Below are 20,233 nucleotides of genomic sequence, written 5' to 3' on the forward strand. Positions count from 1 at the left end.
TCTTAGCTCATTACCTGTATAAAAGACACCTGGGAGACAGAAATCTTGCTGATTGATAGGGGATCAAATACTTATTTCACTCATTAAAATGCAAATCAATTTATAACTTTTTTGAAATGCGTTTTCTGGATTTTTGTTGTTATTCTGTCTCTCACTGTTCAAATAAACTTATAGACTGATCATTTCTTTGTCAGTAGGCAAACGTACAAAATCAGCAGGGGATCAAATATTTTTTCCCTCACTGCATATATACATGTATACACATATACAGTAGAATCCCCTTATCTGCGGATTTGGTTTCCTCGATTTTAGTTATCTATGGTTTGCCACAACCCAAAAATAATAAATTAAAAATACATATCTCTCTTTGTCCTCTGTACCCACGCTTGCCCGCTTTACTGGCATCCAGTTAGCCTCTAGCGTTCTCGCTGATCACATTAGTTGTCATATTATTGCAGTGTTGTAAAAATAATTGTTAATTTTGCTTAATAATGGCCACACAGAGCAGAAGTAGTGATGCTGCCAGTTCTTCAAAGCCTAAGGAAAGCCTAAGATGTACGGTACATAGGGTTAGCTACTATTCACGGTTTAAAGTATCCACTGTACGTTTTGGAAGGTATCACCAAAATACACTTTTGAGTCCTTTAAACATGCAATATTGTTTTTTATTTATTGTTAAAAAAAAATATTTATTGTTAACATGTTTTAATGGGAATATAAATACTATAGAAATTCCTATGTTCTGATCCATCATTAGCACCAGAGTTGGAAACTCTGACGGCTCAGAGCCGTCATTAGCACTCAAAGGGTTAAACTGAGAAGCAAAAGAGAGAATCTGAGCCTGCACGTGCTAGATGCATGCTCCCGTGTAAGTCTCGACCAAGCATTCCAATTAGATGATTAAAGGATACAAAACAGTCTGTTTCACTTTCAAAGTTGTCATAAAAAGGGATTTTACTTTGTATTTCATTTTTTTAACTTCACATGTAAAGGGTCCTTTACTTCCTGCTACAGCCCCCCAAGGGGGCTGGGGTCTCTACAGGAAGGCAAAGTAGCATTGTTTTCTTTGTAATGTTGCTGCAATAAGTTTATTGCCTATGTTCAGTAGAGGACTTTTTCTGCAAAACTCATGTGACAATAGAACTTATTGCTTGCTTATCTAGCTGCATGTAGTGACTACACTGAGAATTTCTAAATGCTCATTTAGCAAGAAAACAAGTAGATGGTGGGTTTTTAACTCATATTTTTGTCTTCTAAAGCAGCACTGTTTCATATCCCTTTATAGTTCCTCTACAATGGGATGTGACTAAGGACATTTTAAGGTAAACATCTTTCATAGAGATATTCATGTGATATTTTCTAGTTAGCTTTTAACATATATTTTACATAACTTTCAAGTGACTTAGCATATGCCCAGAGGCAGAACTTTTCTCCACTTTCTGCGATGAGATTGTTTTAGTGAACATTTTTCTGCAGATCATTTTGAAATAAAATAAAATTTTAAACTAGGCAGTGACACTAAAGCACCTGTTCAATATTGTTATGTGTTGATTAATTGGAAAATAAAGACATTTAAAAAAGTTTTATAATATAGTGCAGCCGTAAAAATTGCATTACAAATTAGCTGCAAAGGAAAAGACATTTTGTTAAGTTTTTAAAATGTCTTGTGAAAAAAATCTGAGAGTCAGTCAACAATAAATGAACTGCTGCTTTGCTACTCCATAGTTTACTGTTCTCTTCAAACAGCACTTTGTTTTAGATGCACTGTGTTAAGGAAAATTCACACAGTGCAGCCACAGCACCGTGCTGTTTGAAGAGAACAGCCTGATGCAGCTGCAAAGTGAAAAAAACAAGTCAGTGCATGTGTCCTGCTCTTTCTGCAGACATGCTGCATTTTCTGTGATGACATCTCACATCACTGTATGTTCTGCCTTAGGGAGCATATGTAAACTGTTATTTAAAGGGCCATTAAACTCATAATTGAATAATGCATGAAAAATTAAAAGGGACAGTACACTGTCAGAAAAAAGGGTACGGTTGGGGTCCGTTTGTGAACACTTAGGGTACAACTGCTGTGGTTGTACCCTCAATGGATCATAATAACACCTTAAGGAACTAATATGTACCATTTAGCGGTAAATAGGGTACAAATATGTTTCCATCTGTCAAAGGATCCATGTTTGTACCATTTAATCCCCCAAAAAAGGTACAATCACTTGTGTGACTAAAAGGTTGAGGGGGATGGGTGGTTCAAGGCTGGAGGTTTAAAGGTTATAAAGTATATTAATATAACCATTTTGGAAGTGCAAAGCTGGGGAATGGGTAGTAAAAGTGTTATCTAAATAAAAAATGTTTGTGTTTTAAAGGGACATTAAATACACATTTAAGCTGCATGGTAATGTACCTTCATATCTGAGAAGAATTTTGCAATGCAAAATGCAGCTTAATTTTATTAAATAAGTATTAGGTATGTGCAAAATTCGTTATTCGGATATTCATTTGTCAAACAAATTCCGAATATGGCTGCGGGTATTGGCATTTGGCTATTTTCTGCGCCAGAAGAAAATAGTGTAAATCCAGATCTTTGTGTGTTGCACTTTAAAGTTAATATATCATGCACAGAAAATACCTGCAGCCATATTTGGAATTTGTTTGACAAATAAATATCCGAGTAACGAATTTTGCACATACGAAATAAGTATATATTTTTTATGTTTTTTCTTTTCACTGGTTTCTCTGTCTCTCAGAAGAACCCTCTTATATAGTTTTTAAGCATTTCTTGCACATGAGCAGTTAATGTAAAAAATTGGGGTAGCCCTTCCCTTTTCTTTGTCCTTAAGGTGGTTTATCACTGATTCAGTTTAATTAATTAATAACAAATTATTAAACAGGTATTTAAACAGGCACACATTGTTCTAATCACCATCTATTAGTTAAATATACATTTATATATACATAATAATATCTAAACTATCCAGTATGCCCACCGCTAATGCAAAGAATGCTTTCTCTGTCATGATTGTAGATTCCAATCTGCTAATCCACTTTAAGAAATCAAATGACTAGAGCGATAAGGTAAGGGAGAGGAAAAAAGCTAGTTCAAAGAAAAATAGATAACAGTATTAACCCAAGCCTTCCTGGGAGAAAGTGGAACAAACACAATTTCTGATTTACAGAAAATTACAGAAAAATATGAATATTGAAATTCACTAACGTCATTCCCATGATCACATGCTTTTGTATTAGCTTTTCCCAACAGGGGAGTGCTAGTTTATGTGAGCCATATAGATAGCATTGTGCTCACGCCCATGGGTTCTAACAACACAGCACTAATTGGCTTAAATGCAAGTCAACAGATAATAAATAAAACGTTATGTGATCAGGGGGCTGCCAGAAGATGCTTAGATACAAGGTAATCACAGAGATAAAAAGTGTATTAATATAACCATGAATTCTGTGCAAAACTGGGGAATGGGTAATAAAGGCATTATCTATCTTTTTAAACAATAAACAAATTGAGTTGACTGTCCCTTTAACATTAATATGTTAGTAGAAAGACAATAACTCACAGTATAATTAAGCAACTGAAAGAGCAGTATTTAAACATGCTAAAACCATACAATTCAATTTAAACTGAAATGAATACAGCAGTATGAGTAGTGTCCTTCCTGATTGGCTGCTAGATACGTCGTTTCATGTTCATTGGCTGATAGACACTTCGAACTAATGTTCATTGGTTGATTTGTACATTTTACATACCAACCAGTAATCAGCAATATGAAATACATAATTGATTGTAATGTATTAGTTCCAATTTAAATGTTCAGGTACAAAACCCCAAATCAGGAATTCCAAAAAATCCTAAACGTGTTCCAAAATCCAAACTTTTTCTGAAATCTTTCTGAGGGTTTTATATATACAAAAATATAAAAATGATATAAAACTACTTTTAAGCTGCATGTATAAGATATATTATGACATGTAAATATTGCCTAAATGACATAAAGATATTGTTGTTTAAACTTGGTTCCATCCCCTCTTCAAACTGTCCCATTTTATAGATGCAAATATTTCAAAATCCAAATTATTCTAAAATCTAAACCTTTTCCGGTCCCAAGCATTTTTGAGTGCAATGTCCCTTTAGCATTTGAAGCAATTTTGTTTCAGTGGAAAGATTTCTGTTTCTTTCCCACAATCTTGCAACATCCTTTTTGTGTTTTTTCAATGGCATCTTCATTTTAATTCTCTATCTTTACATGTGCCACTTTGTTTAACTTACTTATAATATAAATAAAGAAAATCAAAATTCAAATAGAGCATCAACAAATGCTAAGAGGAATATTATTATTAGTATTATTATAAAAGCTATTGTCAGGCTTGCACATATTCTGTAAAACATCTACACACCTGAACATTACTATTCACTTTAATTACTAATGTTTACTAATGGTGTATTTTTCACTTCGCTGCAGCTGAACACAAAACGCTGATCTAAAACACAATCTAAATAACCACCTTGGCTTGTGTTTAAATTGATACATTTACAAGTTAATAATATATTGTTACATAGTTGCTCTCATTCCTGAAAACACCACATATCAAAGAAGCCCATTATTACCGACTGACAAAGAAATGAAATTCCCTGCAGTTTTATGAGACTGTTTTATCCCTGTGTCTTCTAATATGTAAACTAGTAATAAAACATTGTCAATGTGCACTACTGGCTTAACTGGAAATGTGCTTTACTGACTGAAGGACAATAAGTTACATGAAATCACATCATATTAAATAAGGTGACAGTAATTAAACTGTAATACCTATACTATCCTGCTGAGCTGTAGTATTTTAATAATTATATAGTAAGCAAAAAGTAAACCAGAGCTTCTCTAACTCATAGCTGGTTATAAAATTAATGATACATACAGAAGAAAAAAGATAATGTACACTATGTACAGAAAAGGAGGTGCACATTAATGAATGTTATTTGGCTTTCAAAAGAAATAGAACATTTTTTTATTTAAGAAAAGATAAACTTGTGAATCTATTTACTTAACCTTTACCAAATCTATCTATTTATCTATCTATCTATTATCTATCTAATCTGTTTATCTATTTATCAGTCTATCTATCTGTCTATCATCTATCTACCTACCTATCTATCTACCTATCTATCTACCTATCTATTTATCTATATATCTATTTAATCTATCTACTCTATTTATATTTTATATTTTTATTAATCTATCTGTCTACCTATCTATCTATCTATCTATCTATCTATCTATCTATCCATCTATCTATCTATCTATCTATCTATCTATCTATCATCTATCTACCTATCTTATTATCTATCTAATCTATCAGTCTATCTATCTATCTATCTATCTATCTATCTAATCTTTCAGTCTATCTATCTATCTACTGTATCAATCGATCTATCTATCATCTATTTATCATCTATTTATCTATCTGTGTATCTATCTAATCTATTATCTATTTATCAATCTCTCTATCATCTGTTTATCTATCTACCTATCCATTCACACTTTAAGAAAGAATGTGAAGGAATGCTCTTACATTTTCATTTAAATGGACATACAAATTCAAAAAGAAAACACCATGTTTTATTATTGCTATATTGCAGTATATAACCCCACGCAAAGGGGAAAATATACAATATAGTATACAAAATAAATAAAACCACAACACTAGAGAAAGGGACAAAGTCACAAACATGGCAAACTACTAAGACTTTTCAGAGCACTTATTCCCCCAGGTAAACTGGCAGTCTTCCAAATGTATTAAATAAAACAACATCCAGAAACAACAGGTACATTCAATTATTATTTATTAAAATACACTGCAATAAAAAGCATCACAATTCAATAGACTGTAAGGCTCCCCATTGTTTGTAATAGTTTGCATAAAGGTTAAAGGGACATTAAACCCAATTTTTTTCTTTCATGATTCAGATAGAGAATACCATTTTAAACAACTTTCTAATTTACTTCTATTATCTAATTTGCTTCATTCTCTTGATATTCTTTCCTGAAAAGCATATCTAGATAGGCTCAGTAGCTTCTGATTGGTGGCTGCACATAGATGCCTCCTGTGATTGGCTCGCCCATGTGCATTGTTATTTCTTTAACAAAGGATATCTAAAGAATGAAGCAAATTAGATAATAGAAGTAAATTGGAATGTTGTTTAAAATTGTATTATCTGTCTAAATTATGAAAGAAACAATTTGGGTTTAATGTCCTTTTAAGTCTGAAGATCTATAAGCCCTCCTGTTTTGTCACTACACTGATTTGAGGATTTTATTGTCATATCACTTAAGATACTTCTATCTGTGCCATTAAACAGTGTGTCATTTTAATATTCTTGTGAACTAAGTGGTAGTGCCCCTAGTGATGTATTAACATGCATGCCATGCCAGATACTCTTAGTGATTGTTAAAGGGACAGTCAAGTCAAAATGTAACTGTCATGATTCAGATAGGTAGGGCATGCAATCTGAAACAATTTTACAATTTACTTTAATCATCAAATTTGCTTTGTTCTCTTCGTATTCTCTGTTGAAAGCTAAACCTGGGTAGGCTCATATGCTAATTTCTAAGCCCTTGAAGGCCGTTTCTTATCACAGTGCATTTTGACAGTTTTTCACAGCTAGACAACACTAGTTCACGTGTGCCATATAGATAACACTGTGCTCACTCTCATGGAGTTATTTTGAGTCAGCACTGATTGGCTAAAATGCAAGTCTGTCAAAAGAACTGAGATAAGGGGACAATCTGCAGAGGCTTAGATACAAGATGCTGGGGTTGGAACAAGTTAAATGTGGCATTAGGGGTGGCAATACTGAAAGAAACAAAATTAATTTTTTGAATGAATACAGTATTCCCTAATGGGATCAATAAATGTAATAACTATTGTGCTTATTTATAAGTCATTGATCCAATCAAGATATAATCATATAATAGTCAGTGGTATAGTTGATAACTCCTAGACTATCATAAAGTAAGAGATTGCATGAATAAAAATATATAAAGTAATGCAGTGTTATTTTGAAATGGAACATTTTCAAGCTACTATTGCGGTATGCTAGCCCCGTGCAAAACATATATAGTTCTGATTTGAATAATACATTTCCTGTATGTGTACATGGGATTAGATATATGGGATTTATAACCGCATTATTATAGCTGGAATCATATGTAATAATGTAATTATTACAATGACGAACACACCTACGTTATGGTAAGAGCGGATTGGTCATGCTATCCACCAATAGCGCCCTGACATTGAAGCACATGTGTTATGAGGAGTAAGAGAGAAACACCTCACTACACGCCCACTTCAATGATGCTGCAATACCTAAACAGATGATTTACATACCTCTATTGTGATTGGCTGTCAGGGGGAAGTGATAGAATGAAATAGTAGTAATGATCGTATTGGTAGAAATAGTGATTACGCTTGAAAGTAGGTGTTAGCCTGATAGCTTAAAGTGAATGTAAATTTTGATGCTAAAGTGCCCGGTTTTTAAAACTTTGATTAAAAACAGGGGCACTTTAATTCATCAAAATTTACATTTCACTCCTGTTGTGAAAAAAAAACTTACCTTTTAATCTTCACAGCAGCTCCAGCTTCCTCCACCCGTTTCAAAGCCTCTTCCTGGGTCTAAAATGAGGCATCCGGCTTCCTCCAATAACAGCAGTGAATCAGACACTGAATCCCCGGGGGGAAGCTGTGATTGGAGGATGACCTATCAATCATTTCTGACATCAGAAATGGCTTGTGAGACCAGAGGAAGCTGGAACTGCTGTGAAGATTAAAGGTAAGTTTTTTGTCACAACAGGAGTGAAATGTAAATTTTGATGAATTAAAGTGCCCCTGTTTTTTAAAAACCGGGCACTTTAGCATCCAAATTTACATTCACTTTAAATACTTAAAATAGCGATAGGACACTCAGGTATTTTCTTTTTTGTGCAATCTCACATTGAGAAAGGTCTGTTTATGGACCGAAATGCATTTGTGTTGTTTGTGTGCCAAAACTTAGTGCTAGTGCTGCCACATATACATTCCCAGACTGATGCCGAGGTTCCAGCTTATCGGCCAGGAATACTTGGGGAAGGTATCTCTGTGAGCAACCTAGTTTTAGAGTTTATACATTTGTATTCTAATACTGCAGTTCAGATCCTCTCCTATGACTGTATGAATCTAAGTGGATAACTGCAAGTTATTAACTTAAATCTATTTATCCTATCTCATTACCCTTACTGGTCTCAATGCATTTACTATAAATGGAATTTTAATTAATGCAATAAAGAATTAACTTTTAACAATAGAAGATAGTGCCCCAAAGCCGCTTTCCTTCTTTTTCTTCTTTTTGCCTTTTTTTTTGTTTATTAGATACAAGGTAATCACACAGGTAGAAAGTGTATTAAAGGGACAGTCAACACCAGAATTGTTATTGTTTTAAAAGATAGATAATCCCTTTATTATCCATTCCCCAGTTTTGCATAACCAACACAGTTATATTAATACACTTTTTACTTCTGTGATTATCTTGTATCTAAACATCGTCTGACAGCCCCCTGATCACATGACATTTTATTTATTATCTATTGACTTTTATTTGAGCCAATTAGTGCAGTGTCTGCCACAATCCACAGGCGTGCTCACAATGTTATCTATGGGGTTTACCTGAACTAGTTCTCCCCTGAAGTGAAAAGCAAATACAAAAGCATGTGATTAGAGGCTTAGCAATTATCATATGAGCCTTCCTAGGTCTAGCTTACAACTAAGAATATTAAAAGAACAAAGCAAAATTGGTGATAAAAGTAAATTGGAAAGTTGTTTAAAATTACATGCCCTATTTGAAACATGAAAGTTTTTTTTGGACTTGACTGTAATCATGTTGGTTATGCAAAACTGGGGAATGCGTAATAAAGGGATTATTTATCTTTTTTAATGATAACAATTCTGGAGTAGACTGTCCCTTTAATGGCACACAGAGTTAGGTGAGGTGGAGAGCAAGATTTTGGGAGGTGGGGTTATAGTAAAAGTGCTAAACTGAATGGATTAGCACACTGCTCATCATATTTCTACTTCTTTGTCAGGAAGTGTGGCAGCAGCCTCAGCAATACTTTTTTTTTTTTAATATCTTTATTAGTTCCAGCAACAAAAATAAAACATAAATACATGTCAAGTTGTATTTCATTGTGCCATGCAAGGCCTTCATACATATACATAGACAGAAATATAAAGAATAACAGCAGAATGTGATACTCAACAAACGTAACAAGACAAGTAAATACTAATACCTGACTTTTAGAATCTGATCAATTATATTGCTGGAAATTTTATAAATATTTAAACCACTAATGAACTGAGAAAGGGAGGAAAAAAGGAAAAAAAAAAAAAAAATTTTTCTATACTATACACTTTCTCTCTCTCACCCCCCCCCCCACCCCCCCCCCCCGCCCACCGCCTACTTCTCTTACTTGTCCTACCTCTTCTCTTTCTCTACTTATTGTTACCAAATTACTATTTCATACTGTTATCTCCCGGGGACCCGATATCCATGTTGACGGGAATAATTCTAATATGACCAATTCTAAAAAGGCTATAGTATTTAAGAAGGGTTGTAAAATACGTCTTTGAATCTGTAATGGGTAAGAAATGATTAGTGGGGACCAATCCAGGAGGAAAGCCCTGACCTTACGTTCAGCTACAAATTTAGTATGAAAGGATTCAAATAAAATTTGAAGCTGAATTTCTTTAAGGAACCCTGTGACTCTAGGGGCTGTATGATCTTTCCAGCCTTTAGTGATTAACTGTCTCGCAATTATAATAATTGTGTTAAATATCTTTATCACCCTTTTAGGGCGTAACTCAGCATTAGTTAGAAAAACTACCTCATCAGCAGTGAATGGTGCCATATCTCTATAGATTTTACTATACCAGAATCTTATCTTTTGCCAATATTGTTGGATCTTTGGGCAAGACCAGAACACATGGAGAATATCCGCCCTATCCAAAGAACACCTTGGGCAGGCATAATTCTGAGAAGGATAGAATCTGGCCATTTTATCTGGGGAAAGATAATAGTTATTGACTAATTTTAAATGCGCTTCTTTCCATGATATGGAGACTTGTAATTTTTCTAACTCTGTAAAGCTTCGCTCAATCCTGTTCTCCTCTAATTCAGGCAAATATTTCTTCCAAAAGTTATATAGTTTATCTACGCATAATTCACCCTGTCTAGCCAACAGAATATCGTAGATCAATGATATCGAAGACTGACCCAGAGAAAATTGCCGGATAATATTTTTAATATCCAACCAATCCCCTAAAAATTCAGTATTCCATTTTTGCGTAAATATAAAATGCCGTAATTGAAAATAAGCAAATAGATTAGAACAATGTAAATTAAACCTTTGAAATAATAATTCTGAGGGTAATAACTGATTATCATCAAATAACTGATGAACATAAGTCAGTCCGGCTTCGGCCCATAATCTAAACACTCCCTGATTTATACCCGGAGTAAATTCCGGATTACCTACTATGGGGAGAAATTCCGAAAAAAATGGCGAGATTTTTAATATTCGACAAGTTTTTTGCCAAGCTATAATAACATTTTTAAGGGAAATTAGTTTACTAAGATTTGAGGGTAACTTTAGTACCGGGCAATGGAGAACAGCTTTCAATGAGAAAGGGGAGATCAGGAATGATTCTAGCTCTATTGTCACAAACTTATCTACCCCTGTAATCCAATCGAGGGCCAATTTGACTAAGCTAGACAAGTTATAGAGCCTAAAGTCTGGTAAGGCCAGCCCTGCCCTAGAGCGTTTCTGCATCAGTTTACTAAGACTAATCCTTGGCTTCTTATTACCCCATATAAATTTAGATAGCCAAGACTGTACATTACAAATATCTTTGTTGGTCATAAATAGCGGGAGATTCTGGAGAAGATATAGAACTCTAGGGAAGATAATAGTTTTAATCAGATTGATTCTAGCAGTTAATGAAATAGGAAGCGAGGCCCAGTTTTCAAGATCATTTTTGATTTTTTGTAATATCGGTGGAAAATGTAATTTATACCAGATTGTTGGGTTTCTATGAAAGGTAATACCTAGATATCGAAAGGACTCAACCACTTTAAAAGGGTGATCTTCCCAGTTAGATCCTTTCTTGTATACCCAGAGGAGTTCACTCTTATCGAAATTTATTTTATATCCTGAAAATGAGGAAAATTTTTTGAATGATTGTAACAATATGGGGATGGAATATTGTGCCTTATCCAAGAATATTAACAAATCATCCGCATATAATAGAGTATTTAACCTAAAGGAACCGAGTTGAATCCCTAATAGCCTATCACGTAATAAAATAGCAAGAGGCTCCAATGCCAAATTAAAAAGCAATGGAGAGAGGGGACACCCTTGTCTTGTCCCTCTTTTAAGTGAAATATATGGGGAAGAATGGCCATTGATGCAGAGAAATGAAATCGGGTTTTTATATAAGTTTCTGACAAATTCCAGAAACTGATTCTTGAATCCAAACAGTTCCAATGCTGTAAATAGATAGTTCCAATTCACTGCATCAAAGGCCTTCTCAGCATCTACTGTTAAAATAGCTGCTTCAGAAATCTTTTTAAATTGTTCGTTCTTGGGATCTAGATTCCATGCATAATCCAGAAATGTAGTCACTTGCCGTATATTCTTAAGAGAATTCCTATCCCTCATAAATCCAGTTTGATCTGGATGAATAATCCCATCTAATAACTTGGCCAGCCTAATCGAGATAATAGCAGTCAGCAATTTATAATCAGCATTGAGTACTGATATAGGCCTATATGACCCTGGATCTTCCGGGTCCTTGCCTTTCTTTAAAATCAAGGATATACGCGCAGCCGAGAAATAGTTAGACATTGAATTACCAGCAGAAAAATAATAATTGAACAGATTCACTAATGAAAGTTTTACTTCTTCCTTCAGAATTTTGTAAAATTCTATCGGAATAGCATCCGGTCCTGGTGATTTATTGAGGTTAGCTGATTGTATAGCCTCAAGAATTTCCTCCTCTGAGATAGGTCTGTTGAGCTCTAATAAATTCTCCTCCGAAATACTAGGGAGACTGACACTCGCCCAGAAGTTTAATGCGTTGTCCACATTCCCCTGTGTTTCCGAGTAAAGCCGTTGAAATACATTAAAAAATGCCTGACTGATATCCTCTGTGTTGGTATACTTTATATTCTCCACTTTAATAGTCGAGATAAGATTCTTACTTTTTCTCACCTTAGCTACTTTAGCCAGGAATTTGGCTGAGGTCCCATAATGACCTCTAAATTGATAGTTTATTTTCAATTCATCTTCCTGTGACCTTTGTTTGAGAAAGATATCTCTTTCCCTTTTCAATTTACAATATCTATCCCAGTTATCTCTTGTCTGATCAATATAGAATTTTCTAAGAGCATTTCTAACTTGTGCTGTTAACTGTAATTCTTGCTCCAGCTTTTTCTTCTTCCAAGTAGATAAGTAAAGTTTAATTTCCCCCCTTAATACGGCTTTCGCTGCTTCCCAGAATACCTCTGGTTTACTAAATTGCCCTATATTGAAGGTAACATAGTCCTTCCACTTCTGTTTTAACCAATTGCTGAACTTAGGACTATCCGTCAAAAATCGAGGGAAAAAAAAAGACGTATTCTGGGCCTTAGGGGGGGAGATGGCCACCAATGTGAAAGAGATTACCGCATGATCAGAAATAACGATGTCATGGATATTTGCTTCTGATCTACATAAGGCAAGTGGTTTAGAGATTAAGAACATGTCTATTCTTGAGAATGTCATGTGGGATTTAGACTCACATGAAAAACTACGCACTTCTGGATTTTTAAATCTCCATATATCAATTAGATTTAATTCATGGCAAAAAGATTTAAAGTATTTTGCTACTTTGTTATTTTCACGTAGATTTTTTGAGGACAATCTGTCTAAAATTGGACATAACGTCATATTAAAATCCCCCCCTAAAACTAAATTAGCTACTGATAATAAAAATAATTTACTTCTAATATTTTCCCAGAAAACAGGGGAAAAAGAATTGGGACCATATATATTGCAGATGACAAAATTGCACCTATTAATCTGAATATGTAATATCAGGTATTTTCCCTCTGGGTCAATCTCCTTCTTCACAATATTGTAATCTAGATTTTTATGAAACAAGATAGCTACCCCTGCTTTTCTTTTAACTCCTGGAGCTGCGACACATTCTCCTACCCATTTACACTTTAATTTCATAGCTTCTGCCAAATTCAAATGTGTTTCCTGCAACATCACAATATCGGGATTACATTTCGCCAGATGTTTAATAATCAATTTGCGTTTTCTAGGAGACGTAATGCCCCCTACATTCCAAGAAAGCATATTAATCCTAACTGCCATTAGATATAGTTAAAATTTAGGTACACTGATAAGCCATTTTTAAACTGTGGTCTGAATTAGCTATAACCCCAGGGGTGGAAGGGGGAAGCGAGGGGCGAAGAGGACAGGAGAGAGAGAGAGAGAGAGAGAGAGGGAAAAAAAAAAAGGGAAACCCTACATAATAAAAAGAAACTGCCCATCCTATACCTATGAAATATTCCATTTGAAGATAGTAAGTGTTCAACAACAATATAAATTCTTTTTTCCATTTAACACTATTAATGTGCACTGCAACCATCCAAGACATATCTATAATCATCATAGTAAACACAAAAACAAAAAAAAAAAAAAACAGAGAAAAAAAAAGGCACAAAAAAAGAAATCAGCGCATACCCAAACATATAATGCATCTATCTTACTTAACATAATTTCTCCTATCTAAACCTAAATTAATTTCCCTAATATATTACAGGGTACTAATAAATTCATGGGCCTCTTGGGGATTATTAAGGATACGTCTAACCCCGTTTTCTTCTATCATAATCTTTGCGGGGTACACAACCCATGCTTTAAACCCTTTATCAATAATCTTGGTACATAGCGGGATCATCTGTTTTCTTTTGGTAGATGTTTCTATTGAAAAGTCTTGAAACATTAATAGCTTGTTTTTTTCAAACACAAATTCCCCCATCTTTCTATATGCTTTTAACAGGTTTACTTTATCCTGGAATCTAAGCAACTTGAAAATGCACATTCTGCTTCTATCACCCCTAGCCATGTTTGTTCTACTGTATCCGACCCTATGAGCTCTTTCTACCTCTAAGGGTAGTTGTTGTTCAGGGAAACCTAGAGCTTTGGGTAATAATAGAGAAGTAACTTTTATAAGATCCTCGTACTCAGGGGACTCAGGAAGACCAATGATTCTTATATTATTCCGTCTGGAGCGATCCTCAAGATCCTCCAGACGGAATTGTAAACCAGTAATCTTACCATCGTAATCTTGGATTACTTTATCTTGGACATTGACCCGGTCCTCTAAGTCAGAGATCCTATTTTCCGCCTCTAGTATCCTTGAGGCGAATTGCTTGACCTCATTTGATAGAGAAATAATATCTGTAGAAATACTGCTGAGCTCCTTCTTAATAATATCGAATTGAGGAGTGAAAACATCGGTTAATTGAGATACTAAACTACCAATGTCCAGATGGGATATAGCCCCCTCTAACACGGGGTCCAGTGAGGTATCCGCACTCCTAACCTTTCTATCCTTGCCTTTGGGTGGCATTATGGGAGAACTCTGTTTCATGTGTGTAATATATCTTTCCATATAATCTGTGAATACTGATAGTGAGTGTGGAAAATAAAATAGAAAAGAAAAAAAAAAAAAAAAAAGTGAAAAAAGTGATCAAATCCGAGGGGGACCGAGGTCCCTGAAAAAAAAGGAAAAACTATAAGTTAGGCTTCAAGTTCAAGTGTATATGTGTGTTTTTTTTTTTTATTTATTTTCTTTTTGTGTTTCTTTTTTTTTTTTATAAGCGTGACTGTTTATTAAACTATAAGTGTGTATTTATAAAGATTAGTGTAATTACGGTCTAATATCTCACCCAGTATTATAATTATGGAGAGCGGGCACCTGTGAAGATCAGCAACTGATATTAAGGGCTATATCCCATAAACAATCGTAATTTAACCAGCATATCTTTGGCATTATAATAAGTCATTTCTCAGTACAATTGATAAACTTATACTAACAGGAGAGTAGAAAAATTACATATACCAATCTATATCAACAAAAAAAAGGGTCAATTTGTTTAACTAAATTTAAGCAACAAACTAAATCCCTCTTTCTCTTCTCTCCTAAGGAGGGAAACTGTTAAACAAAAAATAAGTGCACCATTCCTGGAACATATACCGGTAATATATCCTGTAATGTATCACATGAGGAGAAAGCCTGATTGCCCAGGCCTAGTCTCTTAGCTCTCTATAAGCCTCCAGGTAGCATAGGAATAGCCTAGATAATGAGAGACACCATCTTCAAAATGGTCAGGAACCGGTATACTGTTGCGCCTTATATCTTGGGGTAAAGTTAATAATTGTGGCAGTTCTAAATACCATCAGTTGTAATCAGTTCTGCTATACTTTGGCACCTTAATGCAAAAATACTCCTAGTTCTTCTTAGGGAACACTTCAAACTCTTGTTACCCCTAGACCATCGAAAGGGAAATAGATGAGCAGGAGAAAGGGGGTGAAAAGAGAATTCACCGGATAGAAGAAATGTCACTTCTCCCTAGCTTACGTCGATTCAATCCCTCAAGGGAGCCACTTAGCATCATCCACTTCTTGTGAATCTTCAGCTCCCAGGAGCCAAGATACCCAGTGTATGTAAGCTGTGTCTCTGTAAGCCAGATATGTCTCGTTAGGTACTAAGAAACATTTGGCAGTCCGCTTCAAAAAAACCTTATAGAGGTAAAGCCGGGGTTCTTTCCCGCTTTCGATCAGTCAGGCCAAACAAACAACTGTGACGCTCTTCACCGCGAGGAGGGCGCGCTCCCCACAGATCTCTCTGCAGGCAGACTACCCCCTCCTACAAGCGGCTACTCCTGTCAGCAAGGCCAACCACTTCACGGGTAATATCTCTCTTACCCGACTTTACTGTCCTTCTCCTCCAATCTGCCGTTTTTTCTCTGCGGTAGTTGCGGTATCCACCGCCGGGCTTTACCGCCAATACAGGACTTCCTCTGCTCAGACGTAGACAGCGTCTGCAAAACTTGCAACCGGTCCCTGGGATTCCGGATAACGCAAGCAACTTTTAGCTGGGGGAGATTTCCTAGCTCCCTTCTCTAGAGCGCCGTGAGCCGTGCAGCGTGTCTAACAGCTCCGCCCCCACCGGAAGTCGCAGCCTCAGCAATACTATGCTGTACAGGCCCAGGTGTTTTGCTTGGGGCAAAACCAAAGCAGCAAAGAGGCTAGGCAAATAAATATTAAGGTGTGGCAGGATTGCCTAGGACCAATGGTCTAATTTTTTTTTGAGTAGGCAGAACTAGGGTAAGATCTGATATTTCACAAAGGTATGCAACCATCAGAGGGGCTGCCGGGCTAGGGACTGGTCTGAGGTCTGATTGTGGTATAAGCCTTATACATGGGATGCAGGGCCAGGGGTATGATCTGATGTATGTGTCTTACAAAGGGGGCTGCAAAGTCACACCACACTTATCTCCTTATAATAAAGAAAGATCAATATGGATAGATTATTATAAAACTGCATTTCCTTCAAAACAAATAACTTGTTTGCTTTACCAATCAAAAGCTCTTTTCCGTAATCCCCTGGGCCTGCATTTCAAGCCAGGGATCATTGGTGGTCTAGTGTGTAGCACTCCCAACCAATCAATGGGAATAACATTAAAGTCGCCACAAATGTGTGGTGAAGTCACAAAGCAGTGGGACCACTACAGCTGGTAATGGAGCTGGATGGGGAGGTAATTCAAATCCCTAAACCTCAGCTTTCTTACCAGCTACAGCTGATCAAGACCCACATTTAAAAAAGAATAGAATAACCTGCTCTTTCAAATGTTAGGGATCTTGAAAAGTAACAAGCCCAATGAAAAAATATATAACAAGTTAATAAACAAGTTTTTACTCTTAAAGGGACATAATACTCATATGCTAAATCACTTGAAACTGATGCAGTATAACTGTAAAAAGCTGACAGGAAAATATCACCTGAGCATCTCTATGTAAAAAAGGAAGATATTTTACCTCACAATTTCCTCAGCTCAGCAGAGTCAGTTCTGTGTAAAAAGTTATACTCAGCTGCTCCCAGCTGCAGGTAAAAAAATTTAAAAAAATGAAGAAATGAACAGCAGCCAATCAGCATCAGCAGTGCTGAGGTCATGAACTCTTACTGTGATCTCATGAGATTTGACTTAACTCTCATGAGATTTCATAGTAAGCTTCCTTTACCTGATTGGTGAAATAATATGAGAGTGCACAATGCTAGTCCCTTCAGATGTCCCAGGACAAACACACTAAAATGCTGCTTAGAAATCCTTTACAATGGGAGGTGGCTACTGAGGAACTTTTGAGGTAAAATATCTTTCTTTTTTACATAGAGATGTTCAGGTGATATTTTCTAATCAGCTTTTTACAGCTATGCTGCATCACTTTCAAGTGTTTAAACATTTGGGTATTATGGCCCTTTAATGATAGCTTTTTAGAGCCACAATAAAGTTTATTTTATTATTTTTTTTTATGTTTTTATTGAGGATATAAATAAAACATAATGATGATTGTCGTATCAGCATAATACACATATCAAACAATAATGTTTATTTTATACTGGACAAGTCCCATTTAAAAAAATGGTGACATCGATCACCTGGAAAAAAAAGTGCTTTTATTTCTACTCTGGCACAAGGGGCCTCTCTAGTTTTTCTTACATCCCCAACAGCCAGTATGGACCCCTCATGCAACTTTAAATACAGTTGATAACAATTTAGTAAGGTAATCACAGTAGCAGCAGTAGTCACCTGGCTATTTCCGTACAGCTAGATTACGAGTTTTGCGTTATTAGTGAAAAAGCATCATTATGCTTCATAACAATGCTTTTTCCCTTACGCCGCTTTACAAGTCTTGTAGGTATAGGTGTACCGCACACCTTTTTGGCTGTCACGCAACGTCAGTACCGCACTTTAAAAAAAGTCCTTTTTCAATAGGACTTTCATAGCGCCGGTATTACAAGTTTGCCTGGGAGGCCAAAATGTAAGCGGTACACTCTGTAACCACAAGATCCGTACCGCCACCTAAAGTCAGTAGTTATGAGTTTTACGTTACAAAGCTGTAGCATAAAACTCATAACTAAGGTGTTAAAAAGTACACTAACACCCATAAACGACCTGTTAACCCCTAAACCAAGGCCCTCCCGCATTGCAAACACTAAAATAAAATGATTAGCCCCTAATCTTCTTCTCCAGACATCACCACCACTTTAAAAAATGCATTACCCCTATTACACCACTCCCCGACATTGTGGCCACTATAATAAACTTATTAACCCCTAAACTGCCGCCCTTCCGCATCGCAAACACTATTTAAATATTATTAACCCCTAATCTGCCATCCACCCACACCGCCGCTATAATAAACCTATTAACCCCTAACCCGCTGCCCTCCCGCATCACTACATAAATATATTAACCACTAAACATAACCCTAATGTAACCCTAAGCCTAAGTCTAACCCTAACATCCCCTAACTTAAATATAATTAAAATAAATCTAAATAAAACTTACAATTATTACCTAAATAACCTATTCAAAACTAAATACATACTTACCTTTAAAATAAAACCTAAGCATTGTAGCTAGCTTAGGTTTTATTTTTATTTCACAGGTAAGTTTGTATTTATTTTAACTAGGTAGACTAGTTAGTACATAGTTATTTACTATTTACTAGCTACCTAGTTAAAATAAATACAAAGTTACCTGTAAAATAAAACCTAACCTGCCTTACACTAAAAACTAATATTACAATAAAATAAAAAAATTAAATTAATCAAATACAATTATCTAAATTCTAAAAAAAAAACCACTAAATTACACAAAATAAAAAAAGAAATTAACCAAAATAAAAACAAATTACTCCTAATCTAACAGCCCTATCAAAATAAAAAAAGCCCCCCCCAAAATAAAAAAATAAAAAACCTAGCCTACACTAAACTGCCAATAGCCCTTAAAAGGGCCTTTTGCTGTGCATTGCCCCAAAGAAATCAGCTCTTTTACCTGTAAAAAAAATACAAACAACCCTCTGAACCGTAAAACCCACCACCCACACAACCAAACTCCCCAAATAAAAACCTATCTAAATAAACCTAAGCTAACCATTGCCCTGAAAAGGGTATTTAGATGGGCATTGCCCTGAAAAGGGTATTTGGATGGGCATTGCCCTTAAAAGGGTATCTATCTCTTTTACATTGCCCAAAACCCTACTCTAAAAATAAAACCCACCCAATAGATCCTTCAAAAAACCTAACACTAACCCCCGACGATCCACTTACAGTTTTCGAAGACTGGACATCCATCCTCATCCAGGCGACAGAAGTCTTCATTCGAGCGGGCCGAAGTCCTCATCGAAGCCGGCAGAAGTCTTAATCCAAGCGGGCATAAGTCTTCATCCAGACGGCATCTTCTATTTTCATCCATCCGGCGCGGAGCGGGTCCATCTTCAAGACATCCGGCGCGGAGCATCCTCTTCTTTCGATGGTCACTGAAGAATGAAGTTTCCCTTTAAGTGACGTCATCCAAGATGGCGTCCCTTATATTCCGATTGGCTGATATAATTCTATCAGCCAATAGGAATTAAAGGTGAAAAAATCCTATTGGCTGTTGCGGAGCTTTTTTTTCCGCAATCGCAGGTGTTAGGCTTTTTTTTGCCGGCTCCCCCCATTGATGTCTATGGGGAAATTGTGCATGAGCACGTCAAAACACTGCTTGTATTTGTGGGAGGTATGGAGCTAGACGCAACCATCTCTCCCGCACAACCTGTAATAGCAGTGCTATAGGTGGTTCAACACAGGGGCCTACAGGGGCCAGTGCCCCTGTAAAAATGTCCCTGGCCCCCCCTGAACTTATCCGTGAAGTTGATTCCTTGTTTTGCTGCAGTGTCATTGTAATTCCGCACTTGCCTTCTGATGTCAGAGCCCCCCTTGCGTGATGTCATCATTCTGCTGCCAGTGTTTCTCCTTATGATGTAGAATCATTTGAGAAGGAGCTGGGAAACCGGACCTCAAGTTGGCTTATCCCCCT

Source organism: Bombina bombina, chromosome 5, assembly GCF_027579735.1.
Source record: "Bombina bombina isolate aBomBom1 chromosome 5, aBomBom1.pri, whole genome shotgun sequence".
Taxonomy (NCBI): domain Eukaryota; kingdom Metazoa; phylum Chordata; class Amphibia; order Anura; family Bombinatoridae; genus Bombina; species Bombina bombina.